Below are 24482 nucleotides of genomic sequence, written 5' to 3' on the forward strand. Positions count from 1 at the left end.
ATCGCACAGTATGTTTGATGTTTACAAAATTGCACATACTCTTATTAACAACGCGCCAAAAGATGCGGACACATAGAAAAGATTCGTTGAATGAACTAATCGTGGATGCCATGGTGATGACGCATTACTGCACTTTACCAAGAAGTCTGAGTGAACTGTGGTAGATATAAAAGGCGTATATTTAAGGGCAGGAAGTATCCGTCCATGACACAGAGAATAGCACGCCTGGAAAGCGTTGCCGCTCACCCGGAGGGCGATGGTTCAACTCCCGATGACAGAACTTTTTGTCTTCTGATCATGAGTATTTTTTCAACGTCACGTCCTTGAACAAATACGTCGGGAAAGTCTTGGCAGACTCTGCCTTAAAACAATTTTGTGTTAAAATAAAATTAGCGCCAGCGACCGGCAGCCTTGTAACCACAAAGAGGACGTCGCTGCAGCTGCTCTGTTCTCAGATATATAACTTGTGGCCTGTGGTTTCCATGGATATTATTTTGAAGAGATTTAGGATCACCACGATTTCCACTGCCATTGATGGCAGTGCGGACAAATGAACACATAATCGTGCGTATGATCCTGGCCGCAGCAACAAGCCAAGCCCAAGCAGCAATGCCAATGAAGTCCTCAGGCGAGGATCTCCAAAAATAGACGTCAGAAATTCCAAAGTTAGGTATATAAGGCACGATTAATTTGGTTTTTGCATTCATATATTGAAAATTGAACAAAAGCATCACACTTCCGTTGCAGAGCCGCCTCTCAGAATAATTGCGGAAAATAACTGCGGCCCTTACACAAGTGGGGTATGTTCAGCCATTCCATCAAGTCGTGGAACTTGGCTGGCTCGTTAACTAACTATTACAAACATCAGTCTCATTTTATTTTCCTGTATAGAATAAATAAATTAGCATTGTTTTTCATGTGACAATATTGATGAATATTGTGTTTACGTGTCACAGTGGTCAGGTGTAGCAGGAAAGCGTCATACCTTTTTATATGGCGTCAGCGACGATCACTGATTACGATGATGTACCTGATGCATTATGGCTTTATGATACCCAAACTGAGAGTCTGGAAGCGAGACGTGAAAGAGTAATAGTTATGTGTGTAGCTTAATTTACGGCAATGACACGCGATTTTCATGGTTTTCAGAAGTTAGAAATGGTCATCACCCCTGATGCCTCCAGAAGGCCTTGCGTCCTTAGGCCATAATGTTGGCGCTTTCTATGATACACCTACTGGAGCAGCAACCTTTGTTGAGACGCCACGTAACGAATCGTCGGTTTTCTCATATCACAGTCTTCAAATCAAAGAACCACGTGGAATATCCAATATCAAATATCAACAAGTAATATAGTTCCTGTGGATAAAAGAACAGAATATAATTCACAAGCAATAAAATTTCAATAAAAAAGGGTGTAAGGAAGAGAAACATGGTCCCTCCAGTGTTATTCATTGCATGTTTACAGGAGATTTTCAGGGTCCTAGATTGCGAAGAGTGAGCAATAAGAGTTAATAGAGAGTATCTTAATATTCTGTGATTCGCAAATGACATTGCCTTTATGTGTAACTCAAGTCACAAATTACAGCTCATGATTACTGAACTGGACACAGAAAGCAGCAGAGCAGGTCTGAAAAGTAACATGCGAAAAACTAAAGTAATCTGCAGCAGTCTTGGAAGAAAACAGCACTTTGCGTTAGGTGGAGAGACGCTGAACTTCTTTCACCATGAAAGTGAAATAACTAGAAGAATAAGAATGGGATGCATTACATTCTGCAAGCATTCTCAAATGCTGAACAGTGATAATCTGCCGCTAACCTTGAAGAGGAGCGTATACAACAGCCGCATATAGCCGGTACTTATCTACGGGCAAAAACCTGGAGGCTTACAAAGACAATTAAGCTTAAATGAGGACGCCGCTGTGGACGAGGGAAATAAAAATGATATGTGTAACATTCGGAGACAATAAGAGAGCAGAGTGGGTCACGAAACGACCGGGATTAACGTTAGTATAGTTGAAATTAAGACGAAGAACTGAACACTGGCCAGGCACGTTGCACGTAGGCAGGATAAGCACTGATCAAGGGGCAACTCACTGGATTCTTGGAGAATGGAAACGTTCGATAGGGTGACAGAAAATTAGGTGGGCCAATGCGATTAAAAAGTTTGCAGGTATAACTAGGCAGCAGAAAACACAAGAGCTGTATGATTGGCGGATCAAGGGAGAGGCGTTTGCCCAGAAGCGGGTGTAGTCAGGCTGAAGGTGATAGCCAGAAGATTTATAAAATATCTTTTATTAGAGGCGAAGCTCCTTAAAGCGGTACCCATTCGTCCCTCGTAGTAGTCGTAGTCATAGCGTGTAACCAATCTTACGTTTTGACTTGCAAGGTGGTGCCGGTGGGAGATTTCTCCTGTGCGTTGTTGAACAATAAAAAATTTGCAGCGTGCGCGTTAACTAAAAGCCGAATTTTCCTGTCTCTCACTCCCCATTAGCAGCCATTGGCATGTAGATTGAGCATTATCTGAAAAGAAAGGATTGCTACGTTATATTCGCTGGGCGTAACCTCCTTGGTTTTATAAAGGTTTAGTGAGCGTTGGCCCGCAGTGCCATGAATACAGTGGACTAGTGTATACCATGAACTCGAGGTGATTAAAGGTGGGAAGTTGACACGAAGTGCAAGGCGTAAGAAAGTGTGCGTGTGACACCTATCCTTTAGTCCTTGGAATGTTCGCTGGATGGCGGTGTTTCTATATGGGGAATATATGATGAAAATATGCAAGATGGTGGTGCTTGGAATGTTGAATAGATGAACGAACGGATACAAAGACAGATGAATGAACGGACGCAAGGATGCCGGCACGGATGGTTGGACGCATGGACGGACGGAGGGGCGGATGCATGGATGAACGCAGACAGGCGCACAGATGAACGTGAGGACGCACGAACTGACGCAAGCACGGACAGGCGGATGTACGCATGGACGGTCACCCAGAGAGGCGCAAGGACAGACGGAAGCAAGAACGAATGGATAGACGGATGCTTCGCCCCACTCTCCATCATTCACTCCGTGGATATGCTGCCATTTTATTCACACCTTCACTACTCGTGTTATTGGTAATTGCCACACGCAAGGCAACGCATGAGTCATTCTATATCTTCCTAACGACAACACAAGCACGTGTCTGAGGCGTCGGTGCCCTAATAATGGAGATACTTGACGACGTCTAGCGTAATTTTACGCTGGCCTAAGCACTGGCCAGTTATTCCTTTGGGAGGTTACACTACGGGATATTGACCACGATTCCATTTCACGCCCCAGATGCCATCTTGTCTGCGTATAGCATCTCTAGCTTCTCGGTTGATGCACCGAAGTCACGAACCATATCTCCAGGCTTCGTCACACTGCGATATTGGTTCTGGACGGTGTTGATGCAGCAGCATAAGAACGCACACTGCTTTCTAGGCATACCTCTTCAGGAGATCACGCAATAAAGCTATTTAGTTATTGATGTGGCACAGCGACGCCCAAATAGCATTGTCCCCAACAAAGAAGCAACAGAACAATTGTTTCAAATAATGAAATGGCTGACTGGTGACAAAATTTGTTTTCATAAGCTGAAGCCAATATGTAGCGTTCTGGGAAAAGAGAAAAACGGGAACATTCAATGAAACTAAACAAGAAACAATATGTCCTCCTGACGCAACGCATTTATGGAATTGTACTTGCTTTGCTTCTGCGCAAGCTTTGGACTCGTTTTACCGTTGTGACAACCTTTACGGAAGAAAGGATGCTTTTCGTAAATTACAGTTTAATATTACTAGTCTACGTGTACTGTTAATACTAGCCTAAGTTCCAATACAGTGTTTCACACTACAGGGTATACTAAAAGAACTTGCCTATGTAGTTTTTTTATGCTCCTAAGAATCTCATGAGTAGAACCTATGCCGCAATTCTCCTGTTTCAAGTTTATATTTTTGTGATCTCCAATGTCACTTCAGGATGTTCATCGAAACACTGCTGTCACATTTGCTGTGAACATAAATAGTCATAATATTTCAGACATGATGAGCAAACGGCTTGGTTTAGCTATTATTACCAAATCAAGATGACAAAATTGTTTTCTGAAAACGTGTAATATACTAGTGCATAAAAGAATTAGCTCTTTCTTCGGTAATGTGAGTCCGTAAAGGATCATCGAATGATTGTGGTTTCAATTGCGCTAGTTGTTTAAAGTTAGTTTGGCGCTAATTTGCAACTACAAGGTCTGCACCATAAGCACTTCCGCCCTCGTAATAAAGAACTGTTAGTGCTTTTGCACATATGAAATTTTAATGTTTTCGATAAATAGGGCTGCCGAAGATGACTTAATTTGAGACCTATAAGTACGTTGCACTCCCACTAACCTTCCCTAACCCAAATGCGACCTTCAGAGCGTTCTAAAACGCACAAAAGACGCATTGAACATACGCTGGTAATCTCGTACAATCGCGAAATCACAGAAGTAAATAATAATTAAGTGTTGAGGAGTTACTGGAAGATCAGCTTCACATTATGCCATCGATTGATTATTTGATTGATTTATATATGGGGTTTAACGTTCCGAAACCACTATATGATTATGAGAGACGCTGAAGTGCAGGGCTCCAGAAATTTCGACCACCCGGTGTTATTTATCGTACATACAAATCTGAGCACGCGGGCACACTATGCTATCGTATTGATCTCCGACTTGTCGGAGATCAATACGTCGTGTCGTGTGGACTAACAATCGTGAATTCTCATGGTCATTTTAGCGCCTCATACACATTGTGAAGGTGTTGTTTTCGTAGGTAATGCAAGATGACAAGGCAAATTGCTTTTCGCAGGTTATGTGTACAGGATTGTTGGCGGTCATAGACAAATAGGCATGGCACCACCAACGAAAGGCGGACGTATGATGCGTCCCTCACCACTACCCGCCTTTTATGTTAGTGGTATTCATCGTTGGTGTGGGCGTGCAGAGTGCTTTTTATTGATTAACTTTTGTTATTGCGAAAGCTGTTATGAGATCTAAACAAGAGTCGCGTGTACCGTAGTTGTCCGCCGCCACCGCCAGTGTCCGTAAACACCGTTGCGCGAAAGAAGAAAAAACAACAGAGTCAATCAAAACACCAAGAATGGAATGTGATTTCTACCCGGGTCTCTTGTGTACCAGCCCGGAGTTCTAGAAGCCAAGCCGTTTTTGTCTATTTCCGGTTTGACGTCAAGCACAAGGAACCATGATAAATATATTACATTACACAACAACATACCAGCCCAAACACTACAACGGCTGTTAAGCACTGCTAGAGAACATCACACCTAAAAACTCCTACATATTAAGCAGGGCATCTACCCTTTTTAAACATGAAGTAACACATTTATTAGTAGTTATCACCTATTCAAACTATGAAGTGATTTATTTAAAGTTCAGTTTCGCTGTCGCCTGTCTGGGTCACAATGAAATCCAGCAATTCGACAGCATCATATGCTGTGCCAGGCTGTCATCATGACTAAATCAAATGGCAACCCATCGCAGTTCCTTATTGCTAAATACCTGTGTAGCGAGTGGGTAGAGAGGAGAGAGAGCCGTGAGACGACGTCGAAGGCGGCCGACGGGGTCGTGCTAAACTCGCCACTTTATTCGTCGGGACTGAACCTGAGCGGCGGCGGCTGCCAGTGTCTCTCAAGCCAGGCGCATGATCTCGTTCTGTTCTCGCGCAGCTCGAGCTATGCATGAGCTGCGCGAGAGCTGCGGCGTGGTGGCTATGAATTGATGATGATGATGATTGCCGATGATTATGACGCTACAGATTACTCACCCCCCCCCCTGCTTCTGCAGAAAGAAACTGGGAATGAAAAATGATGGGAGCGTATCTACAATAGTGTGTACGTCGAGAAGCAAAAGGGTCCATGAGCAGTTCAGGTTGTCAACGGAAAGGAACTATCGGCAACCAGTGAGTCTCTTCCTGTCATTCATGATTATCATCGGCTTGGCTTTCTCACCCCTGAGGAATAGGCCGGTCGGGCTTTGCAACGATGGGCTTCTGAATACAATAATAAGTTGGAGTGTTCTAATTGCCTGATGTTCAGTAGTCTCTGGCTTGTCGCAAAGTGAGCAGTTATGAGACCAAGGGATGTCTATGTCTCTTTTATGTAGCCACGTTTTCATGGGTAGCACGTTTGTATGTAACTTCAAAAATGTTTTTCAGAATGTGTTATGGGCATTTTTTCACCCGTTTCAATACATCTTCTCCATGGCCTTCCCATTCCACACACCTTTACAAGGGTATTGGCAACCAACAAGGGTATGTACCCACTAAATCTCTATACAGTGTTTTCCTGTCACAGAACACAAGTATTTTATGAAGAGCCAGTTTGTAAAAAGCGAGAAGATTCAACCACTTCACGCAATTAAACAGTGACGTTTCCTCCCGTCATATCTGCAAATTTTACAATAATAAAGGAAGTGCCTCGACCAATCGAACTTACATCACTGTGTGCAGAAAATCATTTGTTTGCTCACGTAAAAAGAGCAAACATAACACTTTGTCTGATAAAGAATTGTGTCAAACCTAGCCCACCACTTTGGACTCGGCAAAACAAACTAGTTTCACTTACCCTATCACACCTATACGCCCACATGAATACGGCGAAAGCTCGGTGCGTTGGCTCTGCCGATGCTTGCACATCCGTTGCAAACTGCTCCTAGGCAGGCTTCATCTCCTGAAAGGAATCGAATTATTGTGTGTAATAAAGAGCTCTGGAACAACGAATGAATAGTCAAGCGTAACACAATGCGAACTCCACAATGAGTCGGTCGTCGCTGGTAATGACCCCATTGCTATAGCACTAGGTAAACTTCTTCAATGTCGTCAGCCGAAGCATAAGAAAAATTTCAAGATTTCTCGCAACTGTATAGCGAGTGCTACGCTTCCATGAAGAATGACGAAGGCTATAATAATGAATGCCTCTCTGCCACACAAAATTTATGATCGTTTATGGCACAGTGGGTACCCTGCAAGTGGGCTTGTAGCACTTACCTAAACTTTCTTTATAAAAAAGTGGCTGGTCCCCCTATAAAGGAATCGGTGTAACACGGAAATAAAACCTCTCTTTACAGGCGAAGTTGAGCATTTGTTCTGCGTTGTTGCAACAACAGCAACAAATTGCAAAGTCACCTCAAGCAGAAAGCACGCACGAAATTAGCATATACAGGACGATCGCGGGCTTGAAATCGTCATAGCTCGACACTTGAAATGTGCTGTTCCAACTGAAAGACGCACGACACGAGCGCACAAGTATACCCAGGACAAGCGTCAACAACTGTCGTGATTCTTCCTACGCCGTGTGTGAGCAACATGCTCCTTTCGCAAATGCGGCCATGGTAGCATGCGAAGTCACACTCGTCGTCTCCGGAACAGCGAGTCTTATAGGTGCGTACGCAGGAGAAACTATGCTCCGTGGAGGCAGTGCTTCGTGGAGGCGATGACCTTCAGAGAGTGCCCAACGCAAGCCCGTCACGTCATCTCACCACTTCTAAGCAAACTACGCTGAGGTTTCCAAGCTCTAAGGACTGCCAAACGCTATGCGGTGTGTATAAATGGCTTGCCCTTAGCTCAAAACAAGAGTCACCCCATGACACGATGGTTACCGCTGCACTCAGAATCTTGAGGTTGCTCATTCGATCCCGCGTGACGAATGCTGCCATTCCGAATTCTTCTTTGTGATCTCTTAGTATATGTTTTCAGTGTGTTGGATGTACAATAGGGGAGCTGTAGTGCACCACGGCATAAAACAATTTCGTGTTAAAGAACTCTGCATGGCCCCTGTTCCGACTTTCACTGTGATTCTGCTGCGCGTTCGGCGCTGGCCTGGCGGTCTTTTAGCCAAAAGGTGTTCTATGTTCCTTCGCTATGTCTGCACAATATGTGCTCCGTTTTACAGCGAGAAATGTTTTTGGATAACAACACGGGTCGTGCGTGGCGCCGTAGTTCACCACCGCCACCACCGCCGCCAGTGCCCGCAACCACTGGCGCATAAACTAAGAAAAACGAGAAACTAAAGAAAACATCAAGGACCCAATAGGATCCTAACGCGGATCTTCTGCGTGCCAGCGCAGTGTTCGTCCACAGAGCCACGCCGATGTTTGAAACTTCATTGCAAGCTGGCCCAAGGCATATTTGATGTCGGAAAAGGAATCGCGCTAATATGAGTAGTAATAAAGGGTTTTGAAATGGCAAAAGAACAACCAGACGTCGCCCTGCCGCCGCGGTGGTCTATAGTGGCTAAGGTACCCGGCTGATTGCCCGCCGGCCACAGGATTGAATTCCGACTGCGACGACTGCATTTTTGATGGAGGCGAAATGATGTAGGCCCGTGTGCTCAGATGTGTGTGTGCATTAGAAGACCCCAGGTGATCAATAATTTTGGAGCTCTCCACTAAGGCGTCTCTAATAATCACGTTAAAACCCACATATCAATCAATATCACTCAACAAACAGGCGTCACAAAATGCGCATTGCGTAACGAGTGGGTCGTCAAATACTCCAACTACACCATCACAAAAGCTTTCAGCATATTTCTTCATCGCGGTCTGTCACAGCAGCGGAAATTGCACAAAAAATTGTGCAAGTGTGTAGTGGATAGTAGACGTTTTCCTATTGTCACTGTTATTGTATGGTGTGTTCAGTAAAAGCCTGACGTTTTTTTTTTTGCCTTATGCTAAAGAATGAACGATCTCGATGTTTGCTATTGCAGGATATAGATTTCGCCGCCTTTATATGCCGCATGTCTCAGTCGCCAGTGCTTCCTTAATCACAATATGACTACATAAACTGGCTACCTCATAGCAATGTAATGTAATGCTGGCATCGCTTACACAACGACACACACACACACACACACACACACGAAAAGCGTCTCCTTCATAACGAAATTCGGGCCTGGGCTAACCATTCAAGACCATCCCAGGGCCGTATGGCATCAGCGCTATACCTTTAAAATTAACCAGTCATTTCTCAGCAGTCGCGATCTCTTTATTAGTCCAACAGTCACTTGACTCTGGATGTGTGCCCGAAGACTGGAAAATAGCTCACGTTGTGCCCATAACTAAGACATGTGGTAACACTGTCTTCAATATTTCTCGCGCCATATCACTAACCACTAATAATTGCAAACTGCTTGAACAAATATTCTACACACATATTGGTGCATCTCAATTGAGATAATTTATTTATAAACAATCAGCATGACTTCCGACCAAAACTCTAATGTCAAACGCAGCTTTGCGAATTGGCAACAGACATTCACACCTCGCTGCACTTGTCCCAATCCGTTGACCGAATTTTTATTGATTTTTCAAGGTCTTTGACATGTGACATAATGAAACCACCTTTGCGGCTTTTTATTTCAGCAAAATTAGTAAAGATAAATGTTGAGCAAAATTTGCATAGTTACCGTACTAAGGGCCACAGTCTAGCAAGAACTGATTTTAGAATATTTTTTTACATGTGAAATGTCTAAACATTTCTACACTTCACTTTTTGCGCAGCTGTGTTTGTTACTTCGAAGGCTCTATAGAGTCAGCGTTACCAACTGCAGGTAAAACAAGGTCGTTAACTACAAATGCCCGCATTGTGCAGGCGTCTGCGTTGCATTCTACAAAGCCAGCCGATGAGCAGATTGCGTATAGAGTCACTGAATCGCAGTAGTTTCTTTTGATGGTGGTCTTATGACTATATTGCAGCTTGAACACTTTCACTGCGGCTACGACAACGAGTGACGCCGTACGTTTCAGCCCTGCGAAAAATTTTTTGTTCTAATATTCTTAGGTACCGAAAGGAAAACGCTCCGTGCGCAGCACAACTAGATGGAAGCATGCTGTCGTCGAAGTTACTCACAATACCTAGCGTTTTTTCTTTTAATTTAACTTGATATAGATGTGCTCTCAAAACTTGTACTCCTGTTTTTCAGCACTTTCTATAGAAATAAACGAAAGGAGACGGACATTAAGGGGTAGCATTTCTTTGTTAGGCACACGAATATTTAGAACTACAACGCCCAATACATAACTCTGCCAATATGTCATCCCTACAGCATGACATTTTACGCATTAGACTGTAGTGTAGCACCTGGTTGAGGCCTTGTCGTCACCAACAAAACATTACTTATTTCCTTCCATCGTTGCAGAAGCTATGCACTAGCTACCCACAGCTTCAAAAACTACGATATAGCGGCTAATAATTCGATCAAATGCCTAGGTGTCCATCTTTCGAGCGACCTATCTTGGGGTGACTGCATACATCACGTAGCTAACTCCCCTAACGGTGCTCTTCCCTATATATACCGTAACAATTTTATGGCACCACCATCCGTTAAACTACTCCCTTCTATCTCCATTTGCAGACCTGAATATACATCTGTCGTCATCGACCCCCACCAATCACATTCAAATTCTGGAGTGTGTCCCGAACCGAGCAGCCAGATTTATTGATTCAGCCCCGCCGTGGTGGTCTAGTGGCTAAAGCACTCGGCTGCTGATCCGCAGGGCGGGGCATTGAATCCTGGCTGCGGTGGCTGCATTTCCGATGGAGGCAGAAATGTTGTAGGCTCGTGTGCTCAAGTTTGGGTGCACGTTAAGAAACCCCAGGTGGTCAAAAGTTATGGAGCCCTCCGATACGGCATCTCTCATAATCATATAGTGGTTTTGGGAAGTTGAACCCCACATATCAATCAAAATTTTGTGCTTCAGACTTCTCCCGTAACTTTAGCAAATCCAACCCCTCCGCCCCTCAAAAAAAAGGAAACAGTAAAGCTTCCTACCCCCACTGCTCGTCATCGTATCGCACGTCTCTGTCTTTTCTACAAATTGTTTTAATAGAGCCCACGTGACGACCATCTCCTCCAACCAGTTTATTGAGGCTTTCATACGTGTCATCCGATTCTGTGTTTCTATTATGTGCTCACACCACACAATTTGAGCAGTCATTATTCTTGCGCACCAGCCGAAACTGGAATAGCCTTCCGGAAGAGGCGGCAGTAAATCACGTTTTTGTGCCCTTAAGCAATGCCACGCAAGAGGTACACTTAGCTGTATCTCAACTATTACTTTTGATAACCCCTTTTTATGTCGCTCACGCCTCAAGTAAGGTTTCATACGGAACATTTGAGGATATAGTAAGTTAAAATAAATTAAATAAAAGAACTAATAGCCAAGAAGGCCAAATAAAGTATAAGCAATCCTGTGTGTAGTTGTACGAAGGTAATTGTAAATATAATGAATCGGTCGAAAAGATAACCTGCCACTCGCAGGCCCCAAACCTGAGGCCTTCGAGTAACGCCTCAAATGACTGAGGCAGTAGCTGCGTTGGAAAACCATCGGGCGAATTATACGAAGGTCACACGTCTGGTTCCTGCCGGCAAAAGTTATCTTTTCGTCCAATATAAATTCTTTACAATAACGTTTTTTTACTACCAACAACGTTCTTTAGAACTTATTCGGCTTTCTTGTCTGTGAGCTCTAAATAATCTTATCGGTTGAAGTAGTTTACAAAAAAAAAACGTTTTCGTAAACATGTTACACTAACAAAGACAACAAGCTACATTAATAAACCATTGTTGCGTAGGCCTTCAGTTATTCCGAGGAAACTATATCAGATCCGGCCACTCGCTGTTGCAAGATAACTACCCCAGACTTTGTCGCTATCTTAATATCTTTTTTAAAGCCTTATTTTTAGGTATACGTGTCAAGCATTACCAAAGAGAAGTTATAAGTGTCATAGCGAGGTCGCGATCCCGAAACTTATCAGTTTTAGATGGTCTGGACAGGACAGCTAGGTTGGCGCTACGTTTCTGGTCCGTAGGCACGGTTCTTTGTTAGAGAGTGTCTCACATCGAAACGAATTGGAGCGAAAACGCTGACAGTCAAAGTTTTTCTCGAAACCGCCGCGCTGTAGACGGCGTATAGGTGTGTCGCTAGACACAGGTGCCTTTGAGTTAATCACGTTAATTAGGTCCTGTGAACAAGTGCTGCAGTTGCCCTTGTTTAAGTACATACACTTCAAGATTCAGAGTGCATTTGGTATGATAAGAGCGAGTAAGCATTTCTGCAGTACTCTGGGGCCCTTTCTTATGAACAATTCTTCGAGTATACAGCGGAGATACCAAATCAGTATTGTTTGCATGAAAACGTCATTCAATGGTGTGCGTGCAGCGGCTTCCACTGAATTGCATGCACTCAGTGCCTGAGAATATTGCTGCTTACATTTCGGGTCATCATATAGCTCACGACAAATTTGTGCAGCCTAACATGTAAGGAGCATTCTGCTGTCCACTTACTTACATGCATTGTTTATCAGATGAACTAAAGCCTCGTTCTCGCGCAGATACCGCCAACGTAGGAAAACTGATGTAGAACAATACCAAACGCGCCGAATGCTCGATATTGTATTTTTCATTATGTTTTGTACTAATGTGCAAATGAAAAGCTATTTAGCTTGTGGTGAAGATAACACAAAAATTTACTGCAGCCACATCTATCAAGCCTACAGCGACTGGCAGTGGGATGAACTCATTTCTGACTATTCAATGTTATTATAAGTGCGTGTAGCTTTTGGCTGCACAATGGAACATACTTAACTATATCTATGTGGTGTCCTGTGCCATAGGACCAGTTTCTGTACTGTTCGTCTGCATCCGTTAATCTACTACTTAGCCAAAAAATAGGGCGCTCTGCCCCAGTTTTTTTCTCTTATTAAACCATAGCAAAACCTCAAATATTATGGCTAATGATTCAGAATTAGCAAAGCCCAAAGTATTATATATTTACGTTTTTCCGCTTTTATAACCTGCATTGACTCCTTCCTCAAAAGGAGCCAACCAATGGGCTGGTAATTAAGGTTAGCACTTTTCCATGCTCAAGAATTGCCTATATGTAGTTCTTCTTATTTGTTGAAATTGAAATAAACTGATAACAGAACATTTGTAGTAGCTTGCTTGGTCACATATATACACTTTTCACAAACATATTATACTACTTACCACAAAAAATATGTTTAATTAAACGAGAAAGCTGCGATTTCTTTTACATGCAAGCTTCTCTGCTAGTTATCTAGATGACGCGCGAGCGTTGCGTTTGGTATCATTGAAAAGAAAAGAAAAACACGAGCCGTCACAAAAAGTTGCAGCACACAGAAACACAGTTGCAGTACTGAAACTTTAGGTGTGAGCAGCTTGAAATAGGTTATATTGACGTTGCGGAATTTTCTATGATTTTTTTATATTCCGTTATGCCTAAAATATTGCTTTAGGACGGCCAAGGCACAAATGTCTTTTCCCGGTTTCTTTGCCTTTCTTTTTATACTGTTGTGGATCAAAGCTATGCGCAACGACGTATTCGATTGTTAAAAGCGATTTTTTTTTAAATGGCGCATGCACTGTACTTCTTAGGGTAATCCATCATACCAGCAAATATTTCCGTGTAACAGCGCAATGCAATACACATCATAAGACCACTGTAATGTATCGGGGTAGGTGCAGCTCTGCTACAAGATGACTTGACACGTTTTCCGATATGCAGCTTTTAATTCACTATCAATAAATATTCTAACGCAGCCTTCTATGAAAGCGTTGTCTTCTTAGTCTCGTTTTGTACCAATGGTACGCTACATTTGTATGGTTTAGGTATATCATCCACTTTTAAGCGGAAATAACAGTATTACATTAAAGCAAACCGCATTACAGCCAACCAGTAAATTTAAGATACTATAGCTCTGCGAGTGGAAAGGTGCATTTGGCACACAAGCTTTAAAAGTCACCACTCACCAATGCTTCACTGAAGTAAAGAGAGCAAAATCGCGATGGCTAACACCAACCGCAACCACGCACAGAGCACACAGCGCATGCATCATGCCTGGCAGCACGACGCGCGTCTCAAAACAGACAGTGCGATGAAAAGAAAACGTCAGTGTTGTATTGCTGGCACGAGAAACTAATATAGGAAGTTTACACAATGTTGCGTTAAGCTTGGAGCAACGAAGCACGGGCCCTTCGCCGCTCGTATACTCCTAGTCGACTGACACGCCTAACAGCAAGAAGTCCGCCGTCCTTCTTGTGAGTAAGCACTTTCGCAGAACCCTGCTTGGCTGCCTGTGCAAGATCAGGAGCAGACAGGCTATGTACTGTTGAGCACGTAGCGAACCAATTACGAAGACGCAAACGAAAAACTAAGAGACGAGAGAAGCCTCAACTTAAAATTTATCATAAACTGTGCATCGTAGAGCAGAGATCGCATGCGATGTCTCCATCAGTGGGCCTAAACTGATTACGGCCTATGCACGGTTTGGCCAAGTAGTGCAATATTTGGTCTCCAGATGACCCGACGCCTGCTTATCTTTTCTCTATACATTGTTATTACCTCTCTCTATTTTTTTTGTTGATCTTCTGGATTTCTGCTTTTCTATTTGTTTCTTATTACACTTTCTGTGGTACGCTGTACTCTCTACGCTCCTCTTTTTGCTTTCCTCAGCATCGCATCTCTCCCGTTCACACCAGCTTGTGGAACTAGAATATAAAAGACTATGGTGTCCTCGGCTAACGTGCCTGGTAAGCCGAGTAGTTTCAACGGCCGTGTTCAGACTGAGGGTACGTGGCTGCGAATCACGCCTCGCGAAGAATTTTTTTATCGGAAAATGTTACTCTCTTTCTATTTTGGATACGTTCTTTTTTCTTCCTATCTCTTCCTCTCCGTACTTGTACTCTAAATCATCTGCTTTATTCCGGGTCACGCTAGAACAGTCAGTAGTGACCTTTTCACTGTGGTGTGGTTGTACTGTGCCACAATTAGCACTATCTTGTGCGACACATAACCGTTCATTATAGTGATTGCTATAAGCGCAGAAGAGAAGATTTACTGTGAGCTTTCACAGCTTCCCTGTTCTACTTCTCCTCCGCGTGCGCTCTATTAAAAAACAACTTTCAGAAATGTCCGAACAGACCTTTCAGATGAAGTCACACACGTAGCTCAGGTTTTTGTGCCACCTACTGTGATGCTCAATCAGATTTCCTGGTCATGAATGTTTATCGAGGCGAATTACCCGTAATTTATATAGGCATCATAATAGTGTAATACTAGTGTACCACGGGCCATTTTAATCTCGGTCAGGGTGATTCGGTGTGGTTTTCTTGATTGCGGTGAGTTTATGCCTGCTGCTGCACGGCCCAGGCTAATACGGTTCGACCTCGGATCAGATGAAATGCACCATGTCGCCCTTGCGTGCCATAAAACAAGTCACTGACATAGCTTACGGTATTTCAATGGAGGCATTTATCAGCACTATGTTATTCGTACAAGAGCCCCTCCAACGTCAAATATTTTGCGTGCAACTGCAAAAGTCATTTGTTAAATCATTTGGTATAGTTTTCATTGCACTTACCTGTATTGCCGTACGATAATTTTTAACCTTCACTTGTATTTCTGATGGCACCTGCTCATAGCCGTCCAGTCACAACGAAACGGCAATCTCATTGTAGACGCCAGAGTTTGACCTCAGGCGCCTCAAGTCTCCCAGTTGCTCCTGCCAGCGACCAGTGACGTTAAATGCGACTTTAAAACGTGTCAAACACTATCCGCGATCACTACTCGCCAAATTTCTATTCTTGTGAGAGATATATGTACACCGGGTCAAACTTGTATCAATTCATTGTGGGTGAGTATGACATCCGGTAGTGCCTTAGTGTTTCGAGAATGTTCAAAACCCCAGCAAGTGCTCAGAAAATCACCGGTTGCCGCTGTCCCGAGATAAACAAGTTTACTGCTTATAATTATTTTCATGTGATTATTCCTTCAATATTGTGCGCCCAACACAGTATTCATACAAAAATCTTAATAAGAACTTAAAATGCATTGATATCCGTAGGCTTTAGAGAACAGAAGACTGTTTGCTCTCTAATGCCTGCATGTGTAGCCTCATTCAGACTCTTGATTTGGTTATGAAAACAAGCACAACTTAGTGGGTTTCGCGAAACGTGGCATGGCGTCAAAATGAATGGTCGCCTTTGTTTTGCCGGACAAGGTTTTCACATTTTTACGGCAGAGCCAATTCAATTAGCCTGAAGTGTGCGTGCGGACTGGCACGCGTGACACTCCCCGAGGGTGGTGAAAAACCCGCGCACAAGAGGCAAAAAAAAAAATGAAACAAGTGAACCCCAGCGAAGGTGCGGCATTAATTACCCATTGAAAAAAGATGCTCAAGATAAGGGTTTCTGTTGCGCATATGAGTGAAGAGATGTCGACCTTAGTTTCATACTAGCTCAATTTGTTCCATGTATTTGTAACAGCTTCGTAACGAGGCTGATGTGTCAATCTCAATGGTGTCTGGTTTTGAGGGCTGTACACCATTATTCCCTCACCTTGTACCAGCATACTTAATCTTTTTCTTAAAGCACTGGGCAAGCACATTGTCTTTAATTAAAAAAATGGCGTCACATTTTTGACGCTATGTGTACAAAGTGCTACATAATGTTTTTTCTTCATCTACTGAGTTTAAAATGTTCCTTCCATTCGCGCACTCAACCTCCTGGCTGGCATAGCAGATATAATCAGACAAAGAACAGCTTTGAGCTATCGCCTTCACTCCCCAGCTAATTGCAGTTATTGAATTACTCAACACATGTGCCAAGCGTAGGTAGCGGCAGGAAGGAAAGTTGTGTGCACGCGGTTGTGTCACATTTTTCATTGCGAAGTGTTGCTCTTCATACTGTAGGAACTTTGAGCATCTATCTATCTATCTATCTATCTATCTATCTATCTATCTATCTATCTATCTATCTATCTATCTATCTATCTATCTATCTATCTATCTATCTATATATCTATCTATCTATCTATCTATCTATCTATCTATCCATTTATCTATCTATCTATCTAGCTATCTATATCTATCTATCTATCTATCTATCTATCTATCTATCTATGCCTGCGTTCTATCGTGATCAAGTCCTTAAGTTGGGGTAAACGAATTTTTATATGGGAGGGTAACATTGTTCGACGAATGTGACTCGCTGCTCATGAGATTAATTTTGCTTCGCTTTCCTATCCTAGATACACGGCACGTAGCCACTAGGGAGGATTAGTCAAGAATGAAACGTAGAGACTGTTACAAGTTATTTTAGGTAAGCTATGAAATACGAAACCAAAAACGAAGAGAATAAATAGCAATAATACGTGAAATACTCAATTTAACTACAAGTAATATGCTTTTGAACCTGTATTCCGGACTGCCATAATAACCTGATGAGAATTGTTTTGAATACTTACGTTTTAACTTAACGAAATGACCAGGAACTTTAAATATCAGAATAAAATGGCACTCTTTCAGTAGTTATGATCAATATACATACGGAATCAAAGGCATCCTTGTTGCAGTATCCCAACCTCAAGCACCGAAGCTTAAAATATTTTCCTCTGATAAGGTCAAGCTTTTTTTTTTTTGTAAAAGAAGTAATTAGATGTCGAGTTCTGATACGAGAACACGTTTCACAATCCTTGTTCTTGTTCATCTATTGTCTGTGGCGCATACCTACTGAGATGGATTTGCCAAGAATTGTGTGGTTTTAGAAAACAATATTCTGGTTAAGGATAATGCAGCCTATATACTAGAAAGATACAGATTTCCTAAAGAATTGTGGTGCTTGATTTACTGCATATACTTAAATGAAAGAAAGATGGAAAATGGGGAAAATTTGCTTACTTGGAGCAATAACCCGATTTTTGATTCGTATTTATTGTTGTAGACACGTTAGACTAATAACATTGAATGATTTGTCAGCTCATTAGTTTTAGTAGTATAGTCCCTAAACAGACACGCGTGCCTTTACACTGGAGATCCCGGAAATATAGGTCACAAAAGACAACCTTTCAGGCACAGACGAATCCATTCCAATAAGTCGTAAAAGTATATTTAAAAAGGTTTTTTTGTACTGCAATAAACTGCCTGCATGAATAGATAAACTTGGTACTTCGCAACGTGTTTTATCACATTGCGGGCCACTCCCGCGTCTGAACAGAAAGACTAAGTGTCTATGCTGACTCGCCCTAACTGCCCATAACTGTTGTTCGAGCGAGTTCAAAGCTTGCAATAGCGCCCTCCCAATTATTTATTTATTTATTTATTTATCTATTTATTTATTTATTTATTTATTTATTTATTTATTTATTTATTTATTATACCCTCAGAGCCCGAGGGCATTACAGAGGGGAGTGGAGATCTACATAACGGAAGCAATGTAAAACAGCGAGGAAAAAAACTCACAGCAGATAAGTAAGTGAAATAATGTAGGAAATTATGACAACAATTTCGATAAGTAAAAACGTATACTAACAATAGTAACATTTATACACACATATGAACTACATACATACAAACATATATATATATATACAAACATTTAGAGAAGACTAATAGTTTGACGAAACATATTTTTATCAGTTATATAAGCGATATCATGGGGAAGATCATTTCAACTGACACAAGTTGTGGGTATGAATGAGTCATGAAAACATTTGGTGTGACATGATGGAACTCCAACTTTATTGCGGTGATCAATTCGAGCTGATATTTATGATAGCCTTGTTAATAATTTCTGTTTCAGATAGCTGTTGTAATAAGTTTTGTGAAAAAGACCAAATGAAGCTACGGTCCTGCGATGAGAAAGAGCAGGGAAGGACAAACTTATATTAAAGCGGTTACGCTGCTTGTCCGAATATAGCTGGAGAGTATAAAATGGCAGGCACGGTTCTGCACAGATTCCAAATCGGAAATGGGTGATTCAATGCCAGGGCTCCAGACAGATGCAGAATACTCTAATTTTGAGCGAACCAGTGTTTTATAAAGTAATAGTTTTATTGAACTGGATGAATGAGAGAAGTTCCTGCGAATATACCCAAGCATGCGGTCGGCGTTATTTATGATATAATGAATATGAGTTTTCCAAGACAGGTTAGAAGAAATGTGAACACCTAGGTACTTATAAGAGAGTACAGTTTCAAGAAAGACATTGGTATTGTGGTAAGTGAAAGCTGGGCTAGAATTTCGAGAAATGTGCATGTGCTTACACTTATTATTGTTTAGTTTCATGTTCCAAGTGTTGCACCAGTCCATGACCTTGTTAATGTCGGATTGATGGCAAGAAACATCGTTATTGTCGTTAATTTCGCGATAAATAACACAATCAACTGCAAAAAGAATAATTGAAGAAGAAATATTGGTCGGTAAGTCATTTATATAGATTAGAAACAGAAGGGGCCCGAGAACGGACCCCTGAGGTACACCAGAACGGACAGGTAAAGGATGCAAGTCAAAGTTGTTTGCTGTTACGAATTGTGAGCGGTTTGAAAGAAAACAGATCAACCATGCAAGTACATTAGGGTCAATGTTAAGATTACGTAGATTAAGAAATAGATGTTCATGCCAGACTTTGTCAAAGGCTTTCGAAAAATTCAAATATATACAGTCTGCCTGAGATCCGTGATCGAGGATGCAATGAAGTTCATGCGTGAAACATATGAGTTGGGTTTCGCATGAAAATGACTTACGGAATCCGTGCTGGGCTATAGTGAAAAAAGAATTCGATTCTAAGAAAGAGACGAGATGAGAGTATATGACGTGCTCCATGATTTTACAAGGTATACTAGTGAGAGAAATGGGACGAAAGTTGTCAGGGCAATGTGTATTTCCAGACTTGTGCAGAGGAATCACCTTCCCAACTTTCCAATCATTGGGAATACAACCTGTTTCAAGGGATTGTTCAAACAGTTTATTAAGAATAATGGAACAATACAACTTTGTATTATTGCACCAATTCTATGAATGCACCAATTCTATGAGCACGTTCTAGCGCGTCCTTTGTAAGCACTGGAGTAAAGCAGCTAGAATTCATGTTTAACAGCTTTTCTTCTGTGGCCTCCCATGTTTCCGATAAACTGTCATGTACACCGAAGAACAATAAATTGTCTCTTGGTTGCCTGTCCTCCAGCTGTGATTGACCAAGCCGCAATTTGTCATTTTCACGAGCTAGGATATCCGCGAGTTCTCGTAAGGCCAGCAGGTCTTGTTGAGCGGTGTCAGTGGTAGGCGTCCAAGTTTCAACAGCGCACAGCCTTATATCAATATTGGCTATGTTGCTTTTCATAGTTTCCTGAGCTTCTTTTAACTCATCAATAGACGTAATTAAACGTGACTGTTCCGTTTCCATCCTAGCTGTGCGGGAATTAACGCTCTGTAGTAGGGTTAACACATCATTCAGTTTCTTCTGTATTGCCTCCTTGCTAGCATTGTCTTTATACCGCGTAACAACGCCAGAAGCACCAGTGGAAGGGCCAGGGTTTAATCCTACGTTTCCTGACTGCAAAAGCAGCTGACCACAAACATCAAATGATTGCACAAATAAAACAAGTAGCACTCGTGGGCGTGGGAACAGCAAAAGGCGGGCATTGCTAGATTTCTTAGCAAATAACGAAGTGTTATTACTGACCTGCATGAGCAAACCCATGTTGTAAAGCAACCGTCCAACGATGCTGTTCGCACGCCCACTGGAAGGCGCGGGCCGTTGGCGTCCGTTTATGTCGAGAGGAAATGGTGATGTCGTAGGCGATGAGCTGAACTTGTGCAATGGAGCCATGGTCCAGGAGGGTTGCCAAGACAAGTCATGTCCAGCGTAGTCTTCATGGCGGTGGCCGCAATCAGTAGGTGCGCACGAAGCGATAACGGCTGGAGAGTTCGATGCCGCGCAAACATGAAGGCATCCCGCTAACTGCATGAACAAGCGCATGTTGTAAAGCAACCATTCAACGATGCTGTTCACTCGCCCACTGGAAGGCGCGGTGGGTGGTGGTGAAAACATTAAATAACCATTAAATAGTTACAGAGAGGTGATTGGGTTGGGGCCTTATTGGCCTCCTATCCTCACAGCACTAGGTGGAACCCCTATTCCGGGGCTCCATTGGCAAGCAATGCCGCCCGCGCCCGTTGAACCAGAGCCTCTTGGGCCTTCAGGTCTTGACAGCCGAGCAGGGCCGCCTCCCAGTCCTCTCTCGTGGAATTGGGGTTGGGGGGGATAGATGGATTAGACTGGCACGCCCAGACGATGTGGAAGGTGTCAGCCACCTCACCACAGAACTGACATGTGCCATCAAAGGATGAATTGAAATGTTTTAGCACCGGCGGGCACAGTACAGTATTGGTAAACAGTTTTAAAAGGAGGCACTCGTCAGCGCGATGCAGTCCCTTACAAGGGTCTGGATAGCTCCGGTACTCTTCCTTGTAGTAAATGGTAATATCCTTGATTGAAAGGGCCGAATTGTCTGATTGCGAGTAGGCTTCCAAAAACAGGGAGATAGCCCGGGAAGAGAGTGCGCGGGCGGCCTGATCGGCCTGTTCGTTACCCCTGAGTCCTTGGTGACCAGGTGCCCAAACCAGATTTCGCGGAGTTGGATTAACGTATCGGCAGCTAGGTTCCAGTATGCGCTGAGCAACCGGTGAAGCCCACCCTTCCGACAGGCCCCTCGTGAGTCGGTGATGATATGTTTAGAAGAGGGATAGGTGAGAGCCAGAGCGATGGCAATCTCCTCCGCGTGTGTTGCGCTGTAGGCTTTGAAAGTGAGCCCGTTTACGGTGTTTGCGTTGTGTATGACTGCGGCCGTATACCACCCCCCATGGTGCGGGCCGGCAACGTCCACGTAGCACACGTGTTCCTCTTGACCAAAGTGTCGCTGCAACGCTTCCGCGTGCGCCTGGCGGCGACCACTGTGGTTTTCTTTGGACATGTTGCGGGGAAGGGGTCGGACCCGGAGGGCGCGTCTCCAAGGTTCCGGTACTCTCATCCTTTCCTCAATATAGTAATCGTGTTTGATGTGTATTTGGTCCAAGAGGCGGTGACCGCAATGGGTCTGTGCAAGGCGCGTGTATTGGTCAACGAGGTGGGTTTCTCGAAGTTCCCGGTAGGTATTCACCACGCCTAGGGCCAGAAGTCTCTGGTTGGACGTGGTGATAGGGAGGTCGAGAGCCCGCTTGATAACTTTACGGTGGATGACCTCGAGTTGATCATCCTCGTGTTTGCGTAGGTGCAAGTAGGGAGTCGAGTAGAGTATTCTACCCGTTACGAAAGCATGGGCAAGCCACATTGCATCCCTGCTTCGTAATCCGCCCTGCTTGTTGGAGACCCGGTGGACCATACGGCCCACCTGGTCTCCCACCGTGCGAAGTTTGGCTATTGTGGTGTCGGCCTTGCGTTGGTGGTGTATGAAAAGGCCAAGGACGGGGATCTCCTTGGCCTCAAGGATCGGTCCCGAGGGAAGACTGATATGGAGCTGAGTTGTGTCCTGAGGGGAGGGACGTACGCGCACAAATTCTGACTTAGCCGGGGCACACTGGAGTCCGCAGTAGGTTGCGTAGTCGTCGACTACAGTCGCTGCTGCTTGCAGGCATGACTCCATGTGACCCAGGTTACCTTGCGTGGCCCAGATCGTGATATCATCCGCGTAAAGAGCGTGATGTATCCCTGGTAGAGAAGCCAATTTGGGGGGAAGATGAAGCATGGCTATATTAAATACGAGGGGAGAGAGGACCGCGCCTTGAGGAGTTCCCCTCGAGCCGATGAAGTAAGGCCCATGTTCCTCATATTGTATGCGTATGTAGGCTTGATGGTCTGTAAGAAACTGTCTAACATAATTGAATGTTTTATAACCACAGTTGGTCTGACTGAGGTGATCAAGGATTACCTCATACTTCACGTTTTCGAATGCCCCTTTAAGATCCAAGGCCAGGACTACCTTGTCATTGTGGGGCCATTCAACAGGATCCTATATGTCATGGTGGAGCTGTAGAAGTATATCCTGGGCTGACCTCTGAGGGCGGAATCCAAACATGGTGTCCGCAAAAGGGTGCTGTGTTTCTAGAAACTCGGAGAGTCTGTCGCGCACCATCGTTTCCATCAGCTTGCCGACACAAGATGTGAGGGAGATGGGGCGAAGGTTCTCCACGTCAATAGGTTTACCTGCCTTCGGGATGAAGGTCACGAGAGCTGATTTCCATTCAAGAGGGAGAGGAGTTTCTCCGTCCCAAATGCTATTGATGTATTTGAGGAGCGTGGCGTAGGCTGCGTCGGGAAGTTTGGCCAACCGTTTGACTGTAACCTGGTCACGCCCTGGTACAGTGCCACGCTTCATCTTGCGTAAGGACGCCTGGAGGTCGTGGAGCTGGAACGGGGTGTCCAACTGCGTGTTCTTTTTGCCTGCGTAAGAGTATGCGGCCGTCCGGGGGTCCTTGGTGGTGCACAGGTATCGGTCCCTGAGCGTGTTTGCCAGCTGTGTTGTCGGGAAGGCGCGGGCTGTTGGCGTCCGTTTATGTCCAGAGGAAATGGTGATTTCGTAGGCGATGAGCTGAATTTGTGCAATGGAGCCATGGTCCAGGAGGGTTGCCAAGACAAGTCATGTCCAGCGCAGTCTTCATGGTGGTGGCCGCAATCAGTAGGTGCGCACGAAGCGATAACAGCTGGAGAGTTCGAAGCCGCGCAAACTTGAAGGCATCCCGCTATCTGCATGAACAAACGCATTTTGTAAAGCAACCGTCCAACAATGCTGTTCGCACGCCCACCATTTGAACGGCGGGATGACTTCCCAACAGCGTAACGCGGGCACCGCCAGAGCTTATGTTCCAAGTTAGCTATATCGTTTCAAAAGGAACATGTATTGTTTGGCTGTATGTCGGCATAAACTTTGTTCAATAGCCCAGGGTTAGGTTACGCCATGACATGATGAAGCCTGAGTGTCAGAGCCTCAGGTCTGCTTAGTTTTCTGTGTGGTGGACGGTATTGTCTCCGTTGCAAGTAAAAATATTTGTCACTTCATTATACAAGATGAAGGGTCATGGTTCTCAAAAATATCAGCGCCACGCCCCCTGATAGCTACGCGGTTGACTAGTACTCGCGCAGCTATATGGTTTGACTCGTTGTGGTTAGGTGGGACTCCCTCCTTGCGTCCAAGATGAGCTGGGAACCAAACGACTGTCTGTGGCTCGATGTTTTTGTTCCGAAAGATTCGCAAAGCTGTTTTTGATATTGTTCCCTTGACAAATGCTTGGACCGCTGACCTATAGTCGCTGTTACCTGCGCACATTCTGTTATCCAGCAAGGCCAACGCAACCGCCACTTGCTCTCCTATTTCAGCCACCGTCGTCCGGACCGTTGTCGAGTTGATGATACTGCCCTCGTTCTTGATGCTCACTGCCGCATACGCTTTCCCCTCAGAATATCGGGCCACATTGACGAAGGAGCAGTCCCCGGTATGTTTCTGAGTCGCTTGTAGTAGAGCCTTTGCCCTCGCCCGTCTTCTACTGTCATGTTGGGGTGGACAGTATCTATGCCAGTAAGGAATGTTTTTGTGTAGTCGTGGAAGCGCTTGCCAAGGC

This window comes from Rhipicephalus microplus, chromosome 6 (genome assembly GCF_043290135.1).
Source record: "Rhipicephalus microplus isolate Deutch F79 chromosome 6, USDA_Rmic, whole genome shotgun sequence".
Lineage (NCBI taxonomy): Eukaryota > Metazoa > Arthropoda > Arachnida > Ixodida > Ixodidae > Rhipicephalus > Rhipicephalus microplus.